The sequence below is a fragment of the Tenrec ecaudatus genome, chromosome 4, assembly GCF_050624435.1.
Source record: "Tenrec ecaudatus isolate mTenEca1 chromosome 4, mTenEca1.hap1, whole genome shotgun sequence".
NCBI classification, from domain to species: Eukaryota; Metazoa; Chordata; class Mammalia; order Afrosoricida; family Tenrecidae; genus Tenrec; species Tenrec ecaudatus.
In genome coordinates, this window is record NC_134533.1 from 179,948,765 (window position 1) to 179,971,135 (window position 22,371).

At 41.0% G+C, this 22,371-nt stretch overlaps 1 protein-coding gene across 1 annotated transcript in view; it reads right to left on the reverse strand.

Annotated features, from left to right (window-relative positions):
* The window catches only part of TGFBR2 (transforming growth factor beta receptor 2), a 606,522-nt gene that overhangs the window by 140,835 nt on the left and 443,316 nt on the right, over positions 1 to 22,371 (reverse strand). Inside the window, exon 5 of the mRNA XM_075547111.1 lies at positions 7,211 to 7,347. The gene's annotated coding sequence lies outside the window, so the exon portion shown is untranslated. The remainder of the gene's footprint in view (positions 1 to 7,210; positions 7,348 to 22,371) is intronic.

Genomic DNA, 22,371 nt, shown 5'->3' on the forward strand with positions numbered 1-22,371 from the left:
CTGAGGTCAGTTAGTGGTACTCAGTAGGGAGCTGGTCTGATCTGAGGGGTCCTTTCTGCCTTTATTCCCTCCTGTGGTGCCTTAGTGGGGATGGCTGCAAGGCTGGTGTCAGTGGGGACTGTTGGGAAGAATGTAATCGGTCCAGAATGGAATTCAGGAATTCAGACTCCCCCTTCAGCAACAAAGTATCCATTTTCTTACAATCTCGTCTCAGAAGTTCCAGAATATTATTTCTACTTCACACTATTTTTTGAACAAGACAGAATTGTCAACCCAGATGCATGGAGGTGGGAAGTAGACTATCTCAACAGAAAGAAAGAAAAGAACTTGAAGCTTCATTCAAGCTATGATATCAAGTGTACATATCCTCCTGCTCCAACCAGAGACGCAAACCACCCAACATATTCTCGCACACATCAGAGGACACGTTCTTTCTCCAATAACACAGGTGCTGTTGGGCAAAACTATTCAGTATTAATGTGCTCATGGCTTCAATAATATTTTTAGGGAAAAAATGCCCTTGGGGAATTTCTACTGCAGAATATAATGTACTGTTAGTTATTTAGCATTTTAAAAGTATCAATAACATCTATTATGTCATATGAAACATATGCAGGTATTTTGCTTGCTTGATTTTAAATTGGCTAAGGTGTATGCTCTCTTATGAGATTGGGTCACGAGTGAATTCAAACCTTCAAGGGTTAGTAATTCTGTGGTCAGTATCTATGACTCATATCAAGAAATGTGATCCTGTCAGCAGCAATCAGCTCAGTACCCAGACTGCAAGATTTATGGGTGTGTCAATTGTCAACTTCGAAGTTGTTATGAAAAGTTAGATATTGATATTGATTAGATATCAATAATATTGATAATTGGGTTAGCTATTGATAATAAACTATTACAATGGAACCCTCTGCAAGCCCCTACAAGTGGGCGGGACCATGGTGAAGACAGAACAAAAGCTGGATTTCACAGGTGTAAGGAGTACAAGGAGAGAGTTTTTAGAACACACCTGCTCTCATAGTGTCTTTTACCTGGTGGAAGTCTCATAGCAGAAGCTGCCAGGTTAAATTTGGCTCTCTGCCTATCCTGCATGTCTAATATTGTGGTTAACTCTTGTCATTTTCTGTTTGTTGTGCTTTTATTTTGAATTTGAAATTCTTTTCATAAAGCCTTGACGCACTCCGAGCCACACTCCCTCCCACGCCTGATTGTAATACACCGATCTGTTCAATGTATGGATGCTTTTGATGTGTTCCGGGAAGTTGAGCAGGCCTTACTAGCTCCATGGCTTTCTCTGCTTCCTAAATGAACATTTCTTGGGTTCAAAGCTAACCTGTAACATGAAAAGAATTGACTACATTTGAACAAACTGGTGCTACACTTAGCTCTTGAAGCTAGGTCCTGAAGTAGGGGACACGGGGGAGAGTGAGGGGAGAGAGAGTAACACTGCTGCATCACTGACTGGTGGGTGTGGTCCTGCACAGTGGTTGCACTCTGACCTCTTTTGCTGGCCCTCACTAGTAAGCAGATTGACTCAAATTTCCACATTGCTTTTTTCTGATGTCTTATAACCACCTTCGTACTGAGAAATCTAGTCTCAACTATTGTGGAAAATGGACGGCTTTAAAAGAATGTGCTCAATGGGGGAAATGGTTTCCCTTAATGCTAGCCTACCATGGGCCTAGATTCATTTTTCTTAGGATGTGAATGTCCGCTGATAATCTTGCCAATGAATGCTATATATTCATCAGTGACAAATAGTTGCAGGGAGGATAAATCTTATATAAACCATTAGAATGTTGTGAGATACCCAATTAAGGTTGCATGTTTTAGTCACTAATTGAACACATCAGACCAAACTTAACCTTCTTGTGACAAAGCAAATGCATTCAAGTAAAGCACAGTTACTAATTGATCCTATTTTCTCATATTCGTATTTTTTTGAAGATTATTTTTCCCTCTGTAGATATAGTATTGGCTAAATATAGCATTGAAACCATTTCCCTTCATTCTAGACACTTTACAAACTTTCATTTTAGACAGCAAGAGGCAAGTTCTAAAGTAAGAGAAAATGCTGGAGTTCATTCAGGCAGTCCCAGACTTGCACTGTAAGTAATGGTTAGACCTCTGGTTAAGAGATCGCCCTGAAATTCACCCTCTTGCTCTACCGTGATGAAATTTGAGACCTTCTGCATTTTCCATTTCTCTGTGGTCTTGTCTTTTGGTCCCGTGTCAAGAAAGAATTCTCATTCGAACAATAACAACAAAAACCCTTTGTTATTTTATTGGTCTCTTGGGTGATTTTAGTGGAATTGAACTTAGACATATATTTTTGTTTCTTGAAACCATGAATTGCACCTCTCAGTGGAGACATTACAGTACTATAGCATGAGATAAATCAAATGGTATGGCATCTGTTTGGGGCAGTTCTAAAGAACAATAGGAATGAATGCATTGGGAGGAAGGATGGGGTGGGTGAAATCGATTCAACCCTCTAAGGTCATGGAAAACTCCTTATCCTTAAAATAGCTACCCTTTGTGCCAGGTAATGCTGGTTGCCTACCACAAATCCATTTCCCCTTTTTCCTTCTTAGCTGGATTCCTGATTTTTGTTCAGAGCATCAACGCATGTAGTTAAAAAGACTCATCTGGCGTTCCTTTGTGGTAATAGAACTGTTCTGTATCTTGATGGTGGTGGCAGCAATATGAAACTACAGGGGGTGAAACGTCACAGCACTAGACCCATAAATTTAAACCAACAAACAAAATCAACCCTGGAAGCTGAGTGCATGGGAAAGCTGATTCAACCTTGAATGAGATCCGTAGACTAGCTCAGGGATCTGCAAACTTTTGAGATGGAAGAGTCAATTTAAGACAACAATTTAAAAATTATTTGAGAGCCACAGACATATTTTTACAAACATGAGATCATCATTATCCTTTATATTTTTTCGATTTTACTTCAGGGCCACATGTGTGAACCAATAGTGAACTGTGGCCCCAGAGCCGTACTGACCCCTGATCTAACCAATTGCATTCAGCAAGTGTCAGTGTCTCAGTTTTGATCATATACAATAGTTCTATCAGGTGTTGCTCTTAGGCCAGTAATACGATGGCTATAATGAGAATTCTCTGTAAGAATTTCCCCTCAACCTCTTGTGAGTCTATAATTATTTCAAAATAAAGACCAAAAAGAATGGTAGTGCCCCCTTTAAGTAAATATATATATTTCACTTCTTAGTAGCGTAGAATGATCCCAGGTCCCATTTGTGACCAAGGAGCTATATCAGAATTGCATCATCAAACCTCAAGGGCAGATCCTTGCCTATGCTTTGACACGTTGTCCTTTCGCCCCATTCCTTGCGTAGACCACAAGGGTGGCACCAAAGGCTCACAGGCTTTTTTGCAAGCATGAAGCTGACTATCTCATAGCAAGTATGAGAAGTAGAAAAACAGAAGGAATCTGTCTCCTTGGCTAGGTGAAGGAGTCTTGGCGATGCTTTGGACTGCTGATCAACAAGGTCAGCAGTTCGAAAACAACTGCGACTCCAAAGGAGAAAGCTGAGGCTTTCTACTCCCATGAAGATGCACAGCCTTGGAAATCCACAGGGTCAGTTCTACTCTGTCCTGAGGGTTTCTATAAGTCAGAATTTTCTATGAGTCAGAGCAGTGAGAAAATTACCCCTTGAAATGTTTCAGACTATACAGTAAGCTTAAAGTTCCTTGTGGCTCTGTACAGTCTTATATAATACCTCTTTTCCTTTTCCCAACACAGTCTTCATAACCAAAGAATTGATGCTAAATGCACTTGCATTGTCACCCGAGGAGAAGAATGAAGAGTGCCTCTGATGATAGGAGATTGGTGTGCTTGAAACGATTTGGCGACAAGCTTTGGTATGTTTTTGGACATCGGGTTCTAGTTTCTGTAAGATGAGGAGATTGGATTTAACTCTGAAGGACCTACCAAACCAAGCTCAAGTTCTCATTCTTTAGTGCACTACTCTATTTCCCTTCGGAGATTACGTCTTTACATTTCTGCAATCTCTGGTTCTGTGATCCAAGAAAGGACTGCACCAGCAAATAGATCCTGAGATTCACCCCTCCATATGCGTAGCCTGGCATGACACTATAAAATCAGTAGCATTTCCAATGAACTTACCCTTAGGGTCTAACAGATATTGCCACAGAATATTGAAACATGTGCCTGAAACATATGCCTAATAATGAATGTTTCCACATTCTTTCCTTCTTGTTCATCCGCTTCTTTTGACCCCTTTCTTCCCCAGAAAATGTCCTACCTTAGCAAGCAAGTATCATTTTAAGCAGACATGCCCTGGTTATGTAGTGGCTACTAGCCTCAAGGTCAGAAGTTCAAAACCAGCAGCTGCTGTGTGGGAGAAAGATGAGATTTTCTGCTCCCATAAGATTTACATCCTGAGAAACCCACAGAGGCATTTCTACTCTGTCCTGTAGGGTTGCTATACGTAGGATGACTGTGGGTTTGAGTTTGCCCTGCTAAACATGTACGGAACAAAGACATTTGACCACAGATCAAAACATTTCTGTCAAGAAACAGTGATGGAAGCACAATTAGACCGGGGGGTGGGGGGGGCGGGCGGTTCAAGAATTAAAGAGGCCTTTGTTGTTAAGTGCCCTAATTGGTTCCGACTCAGACCGGCCCGCGTACAGCAGAACAAAACCCTGCCAATCCTGTGCCATTCTCCCAACTGTTCGTATGTAGACATTTTTTGCTGGTTGAAGCCATTGTGTCACTCTATCTTGTAGAGGGTCTTCCTCTTTTCCTCTGCCCTCCTGCTTTATGAATCATGCTGGCCTTGTCCAGGGACGAGTGTTTCTTCATAGCCTGACCAAAGTAGGAGACAGTCTCATCATCCTGGTTTCTCAGGAGCATTCGGGTTGTACTTCTTTCAGGAGATATTTGTTCATTTTTTGGTCAGTCCATGGTGCTTTCAATATTCTTTGCCAGCACCACAATCCAAATGCATCAGGTCTCCTCTTTCTCCCTGGAGGTTCCCCCATGCACACTCTCTGTCTGCTTTCATCGTCCTGTTGATGAGTCACTTGAAGCCACGCTGATGGCAGTCAGACACTGGGAGATGCATCCACCGCCATTGGATCTACACGACTTTGCACCCACCAATCTGTGATCTTCCTACATTCTGCATTGTTGCATGTAGATGCGTGGGTCTGAAGAGGGGTTATGAACTAGTATGGACTAGTCTTGAACTTGTGGAATTGATCTGGTCTGGGATGTTTTCCTGATACATAGCTACTTCTTGATATAAAACCCTTACATATAGATGATATAAAACCCTTACATATAGATGAATTTGTTTCTCTAGTTAACCCAGCCTAACACAGTGTATATCTGCACAGCCTACCTCAAGAAATGAAATCAACAATAATATTTTGGCAAACTCTCCATTATGTGGTTATCTTCTATCCCTCCTCCCCAATCCTGCTTTGCTCGCTCCTCAATATCCCATCCTTACACGCATCCAAACATCTTGCTAGAATGATTCACTGGGTCTGGAGAATAGGAACCATAATCAGGACCATAACTCCAGAGGAAACTAGTATCAATGGGCATAACAGAATTCACAATGGTGATACTCTACATCCTACTTTGGTAACTAGTGCCTAGTGTTTGAGCAGCTCACAAGTAGCCATTTAAAGTGAAAATATCAATCCCTCTTTGTACAAAGAGAAGTTAAGGAAAATTTAAGGAAATATGTAAACAATTAGTCCAATGAACTAATGAACCTCACAGACATTGAGCCTCATTGCCTCAAGACCAGAAGAACTAGATGGTGCCTGGCTACCACTACTGACTGCTATGAAAAGGATCATTTAAAGGTCCTGGGTAAAGTGGGAGAAAAACATGGTGTAGGATTCAAACTCATAAAATATTCTAGGTTTACTGGTAGGAAAGAGACAGGTGAATAGTCCAACATTATGGCCCTGAGTTATCCTTCAGGCCTGGAACTGAACTTAACCTGAAACTGAACTTACTCCCATTTAAGGTCAAAGGGCAGTATTTACCCAAGGATGAAGTTCAGAGGGTCAGGAGAGGAGGAAGAGGAGGAGGAGGAGGAGCAGGAGCAGGAGGAGGAACAGAAACCAGAAGCACAGATAGGAAGCGGACTAAGTGATGATACATTAAGAGGATTCCAATATATGAGTTGAAATGAAATGTGTATGAATTGTTGAATATAAAACTGATGATCTGATCTGTAATTACCTACAAAATTAACAATCGCATAAGCAACTGTGGTGAAGAAAGCTGATTTGATCATGAGGTGTTGAAGGGAATCAGGCATCAAAGAACAAAAAAATCATATCATTGTGAATGAGAGGGATTGCAGAGTAGAGATACAAGACCCATCTGTAGGCAACTGGACATCCCCTTACAGAAGGGTAAGGGGAGGAGATGTGCCAGTCAGGGTGCAGTGTAGCAATGAAGAAACACACAACTTTCCTCTAGTTCTTTAATGCTTCCTCCCCACAACTATCATGATCTCAATTCTACCTTACAAATCTAGCTAGACCAGAGCATGAACACTGGTGCAGATAAGAGCTGGAAACACAGGGAATCCAGGATAGATAAATCCCTCAGGACCAATAATGAGAGTAGAGATACCAGGAGGGGAAGAGGAAGGTGGGGTAGAAAGGGGGAACCAATCACAACGATCTACATATAACCTCCTCCCTGTTGGATAGACAACAGAAAAGTGAGTGAAGGGAGACATCAGACAGTGTAAGACATGAAAAAAATGTATAAATTATCAAGGGTTCATGAGGGAGGAAGGATGGAAAAGGGAAGCTGGGGGTGGGGGTGGGGAGAAACGAGGAACTGATACCAAGGGCTCAAGTAGAAAGAAAATGTTTTGAGAATGATGATGGCAACAAATGCACAAATGTGCTTGAACAATGTATGTATGTATGGATTGTGATAAGGGTGTCCAAGCCCCCAATAAAACACATAAACAACAAAAGTTTCTAAAAAGATGTCACAGAACAACTTTCATAACACTTTAGAAGTGAGGAGTCCACATCATTTCCTGGCTAAGAATTGTAGCTCGACTACAAGGCATATTCAAGACATCCCTCAAGAATCTGTTAAATCTTCATAATCCCCACATTTTCCATCCTTATGGATAAGTCCTTTCCTCTTGGGAGGGCTCACCTTGGTGACCTGGTCGGTGTTTCCTCCTTGCTTGATCAATCTAAGTAGAATCTTCACTTTCACCTTGTCTGTCTACATCTTTGTTTCTCAGCCAAGTCCAGTGAGACGCATTTGATAATAATAATGACCGGAACCACCTATGGAGGAAATTTCAAACGTGTAAATGACATAATCTAAGAGAAGTGGAGTTGGGTAATAAAGAATGAGGACTTGGGCTTGGTTGGGTAGGTTCTCCCAATTCTGCCAAACACATTCTTTTCTTTATATGGTGTAGTATTCTACAGTGAGCCTTTCGAGCTAGACGTTTGTGCCTTTATCCTAATTCCCCATTTTCCAAGTTATGTGTGTTTAATCAAGTAACATACCCTCTTTCCTAAATAGAAGGATGCTCACTAGTATATACCTCATTGGTTGATGTAAAAGAGGATCAAAACACTAATACACACCAGTATGACCAATAGCCATTGCACTGATTTTGACTTAGAGCTCTGTCTCAGAGCTGATTTTTCAGAAGTAAATTACTTCTGAGTTTCTCTTGGATGAATTCAAACCACCAACCATTTGGTTAGCAGCCAAACACGTAATGTTTGTTGAGCAAACATTAATTCTCAGCACCTAGAAAATGTCTTGTCTATATCATGTACTCACTAAATATTAGCTAGCATTAATGTGAGAAGATTTTATGGTTTTGATTTTTTATCTCACTATGTTACACCTTTGTGCTTTGGGCTATTATTTCAGGCAATGAAACTACCAGATCTGTGAACCTAAGCTCTAACTAATCAGTCAATGTCTAGGGGGACTTAGGGCCAGACCAAAAAATTCAGAAAAATGGGTGCAGCAGGAAGGATTTTATCTATCATTTATCTAGTCCACATTTATGTTCCCCTGTGGATGGAACTCTAAATAAAAATATATTTACTGTAAACAATGGCAGACTTCAAAATAGATTTGTTTGATTTTACAGCTGAATTGCTATTTTTCTGCGATAAAATTTAAGCACATTTAAACCTGGAGGGAATTGTCCAATAAATACAATATACCCAACATCTAACGATAATTATCATAACCTTGTGATGATTCTTTCTTTTCCCTTTTCATTTTTACTTTCTACTCAACTCAATTCTTATGAAGAACATTCCGGACATCATAACACTTAGGTGAATAACTTGTGAAAAATGATTTGCCATTAATCTTTTTCTACTAAAGGATAACAAGCTTGGACTCATAGGATTATTACGATGAGCTACATAGCATCAGAAAATTAGAGGATCATTATTAGCTAGTGGGTGGTATATCAGCTTGTTAAAGTACGGAGTGTGGGTTGTGATCATGACGGGGCGCTAAGAGGCTGCCACACACGCTTCCCACAAGGCCTCAGGGCACTTCATTTTCCACATTTAATCATATTAGTGAGAGGTTTAACAGCAACACCATTTCAACCCTTAGAACAAAATCGTTGCAAAAAAGAAAATTTACTTTATATTAATATATATTTATAGAGCATCAACAATGCACTGTTTTACTAATTGAGAAAAGTAAGATCGGGGCAAGAGGAATCTTGCTCATTTCGTCTAGAGGGGAAATGAACACAGATAGTTCATTACTGCTTGAAGACTTGTATTTCATAATTGTCTTGGGCGCCAAAGACAGAGCGTGGGATCAGTCGGCAAAGGAATCAAGGGGTAAGTAGGAATAGCGCATACACAACGGAGCGACCATGAACAATATGAAGGCTGACCAGAGGCCTCCAAGAATAAACAAGTAAACAACTGGCCAGAGTCCAAGGCTATTGGATTGAACACGTGAGCTTGCACCTTTATCAGACTGAGCACTGATGACCACCCTATGGTTGCCCCCCTCCTTAAAAATTGTATAAGAATCCAGCCAAGAGCGCAGAGGGGAGAGCTTCTGATGTCTGCAACGGAGCAGAACTCTCCCTCCCCGCCTTGCTCTAGCTGGTAACCTTGCCTGATTTCCCTTCACTTGCTATTGGTGTATGTGAATGCCCATTGGAATACATTGGTTAAAAGACTGGTTCATAGAGTGTGTAATGCTCATGAAAGAACTATTTGGGTGCTGTGGTTTCCACAGACCTGATTCCATCGTAAGACGTGGCCAAATTGGTAAAAGAAATGCAAGGTTCGTCATCCCATGTATATAGTGACTGTAGCGGGATGAAAATATCCCCAAATTGCCGAACATCTTGTTGGGGTCTGAAGTCTTTACGACCAATTTGTTGTCGTACAGGCATGGCTTTGAACCCTACACCATATTCTGATTGGTGAACTGCCAACATTGACAGCATGCAGTCATCCAGCACCCTGCATCCGCCAGGGGAGTAATGTCTGTCTGTGGTCTCATAATTCTGAAGGCCTACGCTTGGTATGAGAAAACAGTTAGCTTCTTAAGTCTTCTTATGACCTGGTTAACTGCTGCTCTATTTCTTTATATCTAGTACTTAAGTCAAAACTATTAAATGCACTCTGCAAAAATCTCATTTTTACATTTTCGTCTTTAATTCCTTGTGTTATTATAGTGATTTGGGCCTGTACATTCTCTATTATTTTGAGGCCTCATCTGGATTGTGTGATATAGTTCCAGCAGGCTCATGAATGTGCATTCTTAATCTGTCAGTTTTATGCATCCCCGCGTTCACTTGTATTATGTCTGAATTTACTTCTTGTATTTCAACCTCTTGCCATACATCCCATAGAAGTGAGGCACCCAGTAAGAGTTGTAAAGGTTTTCTTACAGCAGCAGTAACTATGGGCGGCATATCTGGTAGGAAGACCGGCTCTAAAATTTAAATATTTCACACTCGTGTACTGTAGTTCTAACATCAAACATAGCCTTATTAAAGGTTAATGACAAAAGGGTCTTTGGGCAGTGGTACAACAGAAATGGTTGGTCATGTTGGCTGGTGCCTGGCTTAGCTTTGGTTCAGGCCTAGTGTGTCCTATTGTCCAAACTGACTTGTAACGTTTGGTATGGAGATACACTGCTTCATTAAAACATCCTCTGTTTATGACGCATGGCTTGAGGCTATGAGACATGACTCCCATGTTATAGGTAATCAATACACTTTAGTGGTATTGAACAAGAGTCTGTGGAAAGCTCCGTAACCTCTTTTCCATTTCTGTATCACATTATCATAAAATAAGGAGGGCATATTACTCTCCTCCCCCCACTCTCCCACCCTCGTGAATCCCTGATCAATTATATATTTTTATTGTTATTTTGTGAATTACAGTCTGTGTCTCCCTTTGCCCAGATTTCTGTTATTTGTTCCCTGGGGGGGGGTAGCTATATATCCAACCTTGTGATGGGTCCCCCCAGAGTACCTTTCTTATGAAATTTAAGCCTATATTTGTGGGGGTGTTGTCAAGTGCTCATTTTGTTTATTTATCAATGTATTTTGGTTTAATTTTTTTATCATTTTATTAGGGGCTCATACAACTCTTATCACAATCTATACATATATCAATTGTGTAAAGCACATTTGTATATTTATTGCCCTCATCCTTCTCAAAACATTTGCTCTCCACCTAAGCCCCTGGGATCAGCTCATTTTTCCCCTTCCTCCCTTCTCCCCCCACCTCATAAACACTTGATAATTTATAAATTATTATTTTGTTATATCTTGACCTGTCTGACATCTCCCTTCAACCACTTTCTGTTGTCCCTGCCCCAGGGAGGGTCAAGTGCTCATTTTAATTGACATGCGCTATCCTGGTACACAAAAGCATGCCATACGTTAGGTTTAAGCGCTAGACCACATTCAAGTTTTATTAAGTGGTTGGCATGTCATGTGTTGGCTGCTGTTATCACAGAATGAATTGATACATTTTGTTCCTTGATACCTGGTATGTTATATTGAACCATGTAAAATTATCTATAAATATATAAATTATCTGTATATATATATGTTTTTAATAATGAAACCTTTGGGGGTGCTGCTCCTTGGATACAAATAATCAGTAGGATTAAGGTTATAAAGGTTGTATATATAAAGAAAAAGTGGATTCAATGATGCTAATAATCAATTGTCCTTTTTTCCAGTTCATATTTTTTAATATTAGTGGAATTGAATGAAGAAATATTCTAATATAAGTTTGCTATTATGGTCTTCCAGTCTAGTTCTTTTTCATACGGACTCGTGAAGGATACGATCTTAGACTGGTTTACTGGTAAACAAGTAAGTCCTATCCTTGCGCTGAGGCAACTGTTGAGCTAGTTTCCATATTTGGTCGTACTCCTCCTCACGTACATCTACCAGACACATTGGCACAGATCGTTAGCGTGACAGACTTGCCTGGGTTGTGGGCTTTGTGTGGTGTGAACTGAACGGTTTCGGTAACTACCGATGGTGGTACTATGTTATTAAAGGGATGACTATAGTATCCTTCATTAATATACTCCTGGCATATTATCATATCATATTATCAGTTGACTAAACATCATAGACTTTTTGCCACAAGGACCAATACACAAAGGTGCCATATGTTTTGGGGAATTCTGTTAGTCTACATGTGAATAGGTTACAATACCTTTTTGCTCAGTGATGCTATCGATAGTCCTCCGGGTAGCCCTATGGCATGCCCTCCCACTGCCGGAGGAGGATGGGATTTAGGTGGATTAAAATCTGAAGGTAACATTGGAGTTAATGTGTTGGTTGCTGCCATGGTGGAGGTTGGTTTTCCTATCTCTTTTTCCTCTTCTATGTCAATATATAGGGCATGTTACCATTTCCTCACTATCCATACCATTTGTGGAACAAACCATACTCAGTTTGTAGTAAGTAATCAACACACATCTCAGGTGTTGTTGTGAAAGGTAATCTGATGGTGTTATTTGTTCTGAAGCTGGTAGGGTATTCACTGTGAGTTAAGTATGCAGAATGTTCATCTTACAGTCTTTGGAAGAAGTAGTTAATTGAACATGAATGGGGAGTCGGCACTCTGACATAGCGTGACGACATCTGTCAGTGGAAGAGATGGCACTGTGTTGATAACTGTGTCACCTTCCCATTTCCCATAGTATGTGCTCCATGCTTTGTTGTTTATAGAATATGCAGCTGCACGTTGGGAATTCATCACGGTATGTTTCATTATCGTAGTTATTGCTCAGATTGTGATACAGACCCCAGAATCTATTCAATTCATAATAGTCAGCCGTGGGACCTACTTCAGCGTCTGCTAGTCTCGGTTTGTTTCTTCTGCACCATCTGCTGTGGGTCGGTTGGTGTGGCAGTCCACGAATGGAATGTGGGATTGGTGGGTCCTGATCGCACGGTGGAGGTGGCACCTTAGGTGTCCTGGTCGTGAAAGCAGTTGTGTCCATTGTAATTGCTGTCATCAGGCGGCGTTTAGGGCGAGCGGGAATGTTATCCAATGCAGCATCTTCGTTCGAGCTGCAGGAGAGGAGGATGGGTTCCAGGCAATCGACTAATTCTTCCAGGTCTCCGTCTGTTCTGGGCTGGGGAATAGGTATGGACCGTCTTCCAGTTCGCGGAGTCCCGGTGTTGGTGAGTCAGATTTTGCTTCTGTGACGGCTGCCTCATTTTCGAAGCCCTCGTTTGCAAGGCGATGAAGCAGGTGGCCCAGCTAAGGGCTGAAACGAAAAGAAGTCGTTGCTAGGACCTGTGTGGTGTGGCTCGCCACCAGACACACACGTAGCCTGTGGTTTCTCTGGGTGCCTGGGTGGACAGCAGACCATCCCTTGGCAGGCTACCTCCCCACAGAGGAAGAGGACATGGAAAGGTCTGCAGGCAGTCGATCCAGGATCTTGCCAGTTATAGGTTTCTTTCTCCGGGGGTGGGCAGACGGGCCCAGACCAGTCTCTCACAGTGACGATGAGCCAGCTGGGAAGGAGAACGCAGCGCTGGCACAACCGGTGGGTTAGGTCAGTCGGCGGTGTACAGATCCGTGCGTGGCACCCAGTTCAGCAGCGTGACCCAGAGGGGTACAGCAAGGGCTGACAAAAAGCACGGAAAGCATTTTAGCCGACACCTCGCTCATGACCATCGTGAGCCCCCATAGGGCTACACGAAGTCAAACAGAAGCTGAGGGGGTCCAGGTAGGTGAAAAAAATAGGTTACTTGATTTGAGGCATAGCGTTCCTGGTTGGTTTCAGCCAGCATTAGGATGTCTGGAACCCAGATGGCCTTGCTTTCCATTGGGTGGTCCCAGCAAGAGCGAGGGCAGGCGGGAGAGTGGGGCTCCGGTGCCGAAGTCAGAAACTCTCCCCTCTGGGCTCATGGCTAGGCTTTAGACAATAATGGGGTGGGTGCAGCCATAGGTGCGGTGGGGGGGGTGTTCAGTCCAATCAGGGGTACAACCTCACATATTTAGTCCGATAGCTAGTTGTTTACTTCTTTATTCTTGGGGTCTCTTGTCTTTTGACGGTTTATGGTGACTCCATTTTGTAGGCTTGATTCCATAACTCAAAGCCCAAAGGTACAACATCAGAGAGCATGTGGTCACTTTGTATTTGAGGAGATGACACACAAAGAGGTAGCTTCACAGACAATTTGATTTTTAAATGGAGCTTTTCAAGAATAAGTGTTGGTTTTGACACGAAGATTAGAAGGGGAATGGGTAAGGCCAGATGTAAAATTTACAATTGTAAGATACATACATGACTTAAACCAGAAATCAGTGACATTTGATAGACTGACTCTGGAACACAGGGATTTAGCAGCATATAGAGCTGCTACGAGTACAAATGAACTTGACAGCAGTGAGTTTGGAGGGTTTTTTATGGCTGTGACCTGAAAGGCTAGTGGTTGAAATCCATCAGTGGGTGTGTTAGTCTGGGTGACTAGAGAAGCAAATCCAGGGAGACTCATATGTGTCTAAGAGAGTTTTATATAAAGGGTAATAGTACATTAAGAAAGCATCCCAACCCAGTCCAGTCTAAGCCCGTAAGTCCGATGTCAGCCCATATGTCCAATACCAATCATTAAAATCCTCTTCAGACTCATGAAATATATGCAATGACACCGAATGCAGGACGATCACAGGCCAGTGGGTAGGCAGTCTTTTGGATCCAGTGGTGGTAGAACATCTCAGCACTGGCAGGGGTCTCCACAAGCTCCTCCAGCTTTCAGGGCTGCATCAGGGTAGGTCCATGTGTGGCCACTCCTCAGGGATGTCTCCCAGGGAGTCAGCAGAGAGAGCAAGGTCTCCCACCTCCAGGGAAGAAAAGTAGGAATTCCCAGAATCCATAGGGGAAGGCCATGCCCACACAGAGGTCTCATTGGCTATATCTTGATTAACAGCCTAGAATCCACCTCTACTCTTAATCCTCAAATTTACAAACAATAGTGTATATTTTTGCCAAAATTGAACAAAAACATATGAATAACAGTACAAGGGGGAAGAAAATGTTCTAAAGTTGATTGTACAACTCTTCTTGATTTGATTAAACTATTATGTGATATGTGGATGAAGTGACAATAAAAGTGCTAAAAAAAGATAATGATATTTTTTCCTAAACTTTTTGAAGCCCCTTATCCTGTGGGTATATGTAGTGCTTTGTTGCTGTTGTTCACAGATGTTCAGAACAGGAGATTGGCCTAAATAAATGTAACCTCAAATGGGACACAAATTATTCTTCTCCCTTCATCCTAAAGACTTTTCATGCTGGTTACTCTGAACAGCATGCTGACTCTACTCTCCATTTATAGCACCTTTGAGATATTAACGGTTGATTGTGCCAACCTGGCCAATAAACACATGCGGGGTTAATTGAGGGGCCCAGAAATACATGGCTCCATGAGCCTCGCCACTCTGGTTCTCGGGTCTCTTGCTCTCTGATGGTCGGACCAGGGTGCAGCTGCCTTAGTCAGATCCTTGTTTTAGCTGACAAGGCTAACTTCCTGTGAGACATCCCTGAGAAGCTGCATGGACCTACCCTCATGCAGTGCTGGGTGCTGGAGCAGCCGTGTGGAGACCCCTGCCAGCACTGAGATGCTAACACGCTCACTGATTTCGCTTTCCTCCTGCAGTCAGTGTTATTGCGTGTGGATTGAGAAGGACTTTGTAGACAGGTGTTGGACATATGGGTTAATGTTGGACTTATGGGCTTGGACGGCACTGGGTTGGGATGTTTTCTTAATGCACACTTACCCTTTACATAAAAATCTCATATATATATGTATATATGTATATATGTATATATGTATATATATATATATATATATATATATATATATATATATATATGCGTTTCTGTAGTCTACCCACACTAACACAGCCTTTAATGAATCCTTTCCCTTAGGAATCACATCTTCACAGCAGAGTAAATTGCTTTGGAACATTTTTTTTCAAGTTAGGTTTTATTCCATCTCTTGTAACTTTTGTCATATAAAAGATGTGTGTCATGTCGGTTCGAAAGCACCATATCACCAGAACGCAAAACAATAGATATTATCAGGAATCCGGATGCAATCAAGATAATGTTGTGAGACATTTTCCCCCCTGAATCTATGTTTCCAGTCCAGGTCCAGCTAGGTGCAGTTGAGAAACCCAAACAGAGACTGGATGAACATGAAAGAAAACAGATTTTCTTTGGTTGATCAAGCAAGGAGCATGCCAGGACTAGAGTTGCCAAGGCAAACTCCTGATGAGAAAAGGGCATTCGCAGTCCCAGACCTCTATGCCAGGAAGGGAAACAAGGGGATTCTGAATGTGTCAGGAACATGCATTCAGGTGGGGTGATGTGTCTTGACAGTATGTGGCTTCTTGGACCCTTCATTTTCACATGTCTTCAGAAGTAGTCTGGGATGTCTTTGTTGTTACTTTTGGTACCTCTGTCCAGGGTGACCTAAGGGTGTGGGTTTGACTGTGCTTTCTGACCAGTAGGCTGGCCAGGTCTGGTCATAACTGCTATTCACTTGCTGTGATGGAAACTTTTCCCTGGAGGGAATGTCTCAAAAGAGACAGGTTATCAGGAAGGGAAGAACAGGCTAATTATGGGCAAGATATGAAGTATGTACATTATAACCTCCTGTGACATCTCTTATCCTAAGGGAAGGCTCCTTGGACAAGCTGGGAATGTAAATGTTACGTAGGGCTGACCAGGTTGGAGTGCAGTCGCCGATAAGCTACTCAGTAAAAAACTTTCAATTGTTGGTGTTTTTTGAGACCTCATGAATAGGTAGAAAAGATGATGTGATTTAAATTCATAGTTCTTTGGAGGTACAGACACTTTGTAAAATACAAGAAAATGCAAAGGTGGCTGTGGGTTTTCAAAACATTCCATATTGGAATTTTTTTATAGCAGTGTGAATTTTTGTTTTATGAAGTAGAGATAAATAAAATAATGACTCATGCTTAACTTGAGCTAGAGGTCGTAAATTTTTAATGGTTCATAATCAATATGGTGTGCTCGAAATTGCTGCCATTTCACATGCATGAGTGGCACAAGGAGCACTGAGGATTGCCCCCAGCTAGAATGGAAACAGAAAAGGGGACAGTGAGGTCATCTCCGAGGCACAGAGATAGCAACGGAGTGATACAAGCACAACGTGGTTTCCACTTTTCACAGATCAGAAACGCTGGTAGTCAAGGGCTCCAAATAACTGGACAATGTTTACATATGAACATGAATTCAGGAAGAAAACCACCCACCCCACACTCTCCAAAGGCCCCTGCCCCGTACTCCATCCAGTGGCACCCACTAGAGTACCAACGTGGTGGGTAGCCTGTGCTCAGGACCGGGCATCAGTCTCAATAAGAGGCAGGACATCAGGATAAGTAGGTCATTGTTCCTTTCTACGAGGGCCATGCTGGGGTTCCTGCGACTTGACAAAGACACACGTGCGGGAAGTGAGGGGTTATTCGGGTTATTTCACAGAGCTCACACGTGAAAGTGCGCCATGCTTATTTTCTCCTTGTCTAGTCATGGTCCTATGTAAGATTTAATAAATATGTCTTTATTAAGTACACTTGAATTTGGAGTCTCTTTTGCCCCTAGAAAAATGATTGGCGCCTATAGAGAAGTCAGAGCAGGGGTGATAAAACTTTGCATTGCAATGATCACACGTGGATCCACTCTCCTGTAGAGGTCTGATTCATGGGTCAACTGATTTAGAAACTCTGAAAAGGTGCCTCTGCCATTGATTAATACCCCAAATTTCCGATTTAGGGCCACTATTGAAAAAATATATTACAATAAAATGTGTCTGGTTTAAAATCTCACTACCGGCAGCCTACCTCATATAACACAGAAAAGCCTTTGACCTTCTAACTTAACATTGAGGGAGAAGGCTCCTCTCTCAGATCCGAAAAGGCGGGCTTAGTAGTTTGTGTGGAGCAGGGTGGGGTCAGGAAGGTCTCTGGCTCAAGTACTGGCAAGAATAGACAGTTTCTGTTTTTAAAACTTTTCACGTTGGCACATATTTACAGAGTTGCATCCTGTTTAATTTTTGACATAATTATTTCCTATTTTCCTTTCTTATGTAACATTTTCCCTTTCACAGCACTTGAAAAGAACTTTTAAGTGGGTTGCTATCCCTTATTATAACACCTGAAATTGTTTGTGAAAATGTGAGTTCTAATTAAGATGGCAACTTTTCTAGAACTTTATTTCTCTGTTATATTAAGCTGATTAGAAGGAATCTTCATTTTACTTCTCACATTTTACTGCTATCCCTTGAATACCGAAAAGGAAGTTCATGCCTCTCTTTCATTTTTACACAGCGATGTTAATTTTTTTGGCTTACCTTAAAACACATTATTTTAAAACTTGAAGTACATACTTGCAAAAGAACTGAGAATATAGTCAAGCAGAAGTATAACACTGTATCAAACAAATAGCAACCAGGTGTTGAAAACTATCATCGCGGTCTGAGTTAGGGCAGTTGGAACCCAGATGGAGTAAACAGCTCTCAGCTATATTATTTTATAATAGCATGCAGCTCTCTCTCTCTCTCTCTCTCTCTCTCTCTCTCTCTCTCTCTCTCTCTCTCTCTCTCTCTCTCAGAATGGACTTAGAGTCTGAAGAAGTCACTTTCCACTGTCAGTTAGAGTTGGCACTGTATAGGCGCTACCTGGAAGTTGAAGTTGAAGAATGTGGGCTAATTCTTTCCAACCACTCATGGTTAAAAATATGTTAATCTCTCTAAAACATAAATGTTCTCATTGGATAAAAATCAACACCTTGTCTTTTAAAGTATAATCCTCTTCTACTCTCCTAATTGTTCCAAGAGAGTGGCAGGATGGCTTCCCTCAGTTCTCCCACGGAGGGAGGTAGCTCTATAAACCAGGACATACAGTTGATTGACCTCCATTAGAGATGGAGAAACTGGATCTCAGGAAAAGAAAATGATCCTTTCATTTATTTGTTAGCAAGTTCATAAGGAAAACTATTTTCAATGGCAAATTCATACAGTATACTTACTTTAGACATAGATTGAGGTAACAAAAGCTTTGATCGTATTACAACACTAGTGAGGTACAGAACTTTAAGGGGAAAAAGGTTTCCTGCTATATTATAGATCTTCTCTTCTGCAAAGTTCTCTTTTCATAGTTGGGTTTCCTGTGCTAATCTCTTGTCTATGTTTTAAAAGCATATACCATTATTATATCCAATAATGGGAACACAAGAGGATTATATACGTTCATAAGCAAAGTTGAAAGTGTAACATGTATAACACCATACAAACATTTACAAACATTACATTCTACAAAAATTTCCACATTTTGAGGTGATTATTTTTATCCTTAATCTGAGTGATTTATTTTTTGTTATAAACTTGGGATAGACATCTTTAGACCAAACTGGCTTAAAAAGAAGTATTTGTATCAAGATAAGACACTGTCTCTTAATATTTTCTGCTCTTATTGGCTACTTTTATGAGTTCTGCATTAGGCTGGATTGATTACAGAAACAAATCCAGAGATACTCATATGTGTGTAAGAGAGAGCTTTATATCAAAGAGTAACTGTGTATTGATAAAACATCCTACCCCAGTCCAGATCATGTCCGTAAGTCTGATATAAACTCATAAGCCCAATACTCGTCCATGTAACCTTCTTCAGACTCACATAGCCAATCACAATGATGTCGAATGTAAGATCACAGGCAGGTGGGTAAAAAGTCTTGTGGATCTGTTGGCGGTGGAAGCATCTCAGCGCTGGCTCAGTCTCCATGTGTCTCCTCTAGCTCTCTGATTGTGACTCCTCAATAGGAAGGTGAAACAGAGAAAGAGCATGGCCTACATCCAGGGAGAAAGAGGGGAAGTTCCCAGAATCCTCATGAGAAGGCCAGGCCCACAAGGAGGCATCATCAGGCTGTGACCTGATTGACAAACTAGCCCCCACCCCTACACTTATGTACCAAGTTGACATGAAATTATGTAACTAGCACAAGTTCATTCAGCAGCTAGGTGACTGAGAGGAAGCATTTAAGAAATAACCACAAGAGGAATGTGTTTTGTACAAAAGGTGGTGGGTCAAGCTGGGGGTGGTGGTGTTCCTATTTAATTAGGGGGCATCTTCAAGAAATAATCAATGACATTTATGTATAAACCCCCCACTGTTTGTCTTTGTTATTGTGGTATCTGCAGAACACCAGTGGTGTAGTAGGTTATGCGTTGGCCTGATAACCACAAGGTCATCAGTTCGAAATCACCAGATGCTCCATGGGAGAAAAAGGAGGCTTTCTACTCCTGTAAAGACTTACAGTTTTGGAAACCCACAGCAGCAATTCTACTCTGTTTTACAGGGCCACTATTTGCTGGAATCAACTCTGTGGCAGTGAGTACAATCCAGTGACTGTGCTTCACTACCCATGTACCAAGTACTCAGTAAACTCTTGTGTCTAGTGTCTGCTGTGTTGTATAACATGCATATGGAACATATGTTTTCCATAGGACTGCCATTGGGGGTGGGGAAGAAAGAATTTCAGGAGAGGCAGATTCATGCTAAAAGTGGAGTCCAGCTCCTCCATCAAAAAAGCTGTGAAACCCTGACAATAAGCTGTGATACTTCAAATTTGACTTTAGCGAAAGCTTGATACATTTATAAGCCACAAAACCTCCAGGATAATAAAGACTGAACATAGCACCACCAGAATCCCTCAGATTACTTCCTTTTCCATCACTCCCTAAGCTCAACACTGAAGCCTTTTACAAGGGAGTTCACGATGACTGCCTTCTGGCAGTATTTCTTTTCCCTTTTTGTCTTTTTTTATTTGTCAACTGAGTCCACCTATTCCAAAATTACATTCTAGACCTGATACCTATGACATTTAAATAAATGTATTAAATATATATAGTTCTTACATCTTGCAGGAACATTTTCTTTCTTCCAAGCTCTGAACATTTGGGGGCTGACATTTTGGAATATTTCCATATTACACAATTTTAATGTTCATGCAGAAATCTTTTAACCATGTGCAACGGGATTTTAAATGGCTATAAAATCCACGAGTCTTGTCTTGTTTTGCCATTATAGCACATTCTGGACTTCATTTGTGACAACCAATAATATTGCACCTCGATCGAATCTCACTTCTAGTTCTCTTTTTATGCCAAGTTTTAGTGATAAAAACTACACCCTGTAAATTAATTTGCCCAGGCATCCAAAAGTTGGAAATTTTGGCTCTCATAATAATTGCATATTTAAGAAATGAACTCATCTGTTGTTTTTCTAATGCTTTTATACTTTAAATAATTTCCATATGGTTGAATTGGATATGCTCTCAGCACTCATTAAAACCCACATGACTGAAATTATATACATATATGTATATATACACATACATATGTGCAAAGGCATTAGCAATCAAGAATAAGTTTTAAAAATAAAAACAAAGATACCTATAATTTATTAGTACTTTGATTGTTATAAGTCTCATTTAACAATCTGTGATATGCAAAAGATGCAAATCTTGCATACTGAAAATGAAGATGACTTGAAGCGCTTATTGAAAAAGATAACAGATTATAGCCTTTGGAATTGGTTTATGCCTAGCAAAATAAAACAATAATACAACCGGATCAATAGAAAATGTCAAATAAAGTGATGAAATGATTGAAGTTGTCAAGGATTTCATTTTGCTTGCAACTACAATTAAAACCGATGGAAGCAGCAGTCAAGAAATAGAACAAGTTATTGCATCGAGAAATCTTCTCAAAAGTGTCAGAGGACAAAACCACACATGATATACACATAACCCCCTCTCAGGGGACGGACAACAGAAAAATGGGTGAAGGGAGACATTGGTCAGTGTAAGACATGAAACAGTAATAATAATTGATAAGTTACCAAGGGTGCGGGAGGGAGGAAAAAATGAGGAGCTGATACCAAGGGCTCAAATAGAAAGAAAATGTTCTGAAAATGATGATGGAAACCTATGTACGAATGTGCTTGACTCAATGGATGGATGTATGGATTGTGGTAAGTGCTGTACACGCCTCCAATAAAATGATTAGAAATTGTTTTTTGGCATACTCAAGTGGGTCTACTCCAGTCTTGGTATTTTCTATATTCTAACATATATGGAGAAAATCTAGAAGTTGTCAGGAACTTCATCTTGTTTGAATTCATAATCAATTTTTATGGAAGTCAGAAGACCAAATGACATACTACATTAGATAAATCTTCTGCAAAAGACCTCTTTAAAATGTTGTAAAGCAAGGTGTTACTCTGAGGACTAAGGTGCACCTGATACAAACCATGGTCTTTTCAATGGCCTCATTTGCATGTGAAAGGTGGTCATTAAATAAAAATTAAAGAATAAAAATCAATGTGTTCTAACTCTGGTGTTGGTGAAAATATTGAAGTACTGCCAAAAGAACAAGCATCTATCTGGAAGCAGTACAGCCAGATTGCCCTTTAGAGGTAAGGATGGTGAGACGTCATCCCATGGACTTTGAACATGTTATCAGGAGAGACCAGTCCCTGGAGAAGGGCATCATGCTTGGTAAAGAGGAGGGGAGAGAAAAGGAGCTAGGTGCCAAAAAGGAGATGGAGTGACACACTGGCTGGAACGTGTGATCAAACATTAAAAAACAATTGTGAGGACGGTGCAGGGCCAGGTGGTGTTCATTCGGTTGTCCACAGGGTGTCTATGAGTCAGGACCAACTCGTTGGCATCTAACTATAACAGCAATTGTACGTGAAAACTGGAGAAAGAATAAGGAGGACTGA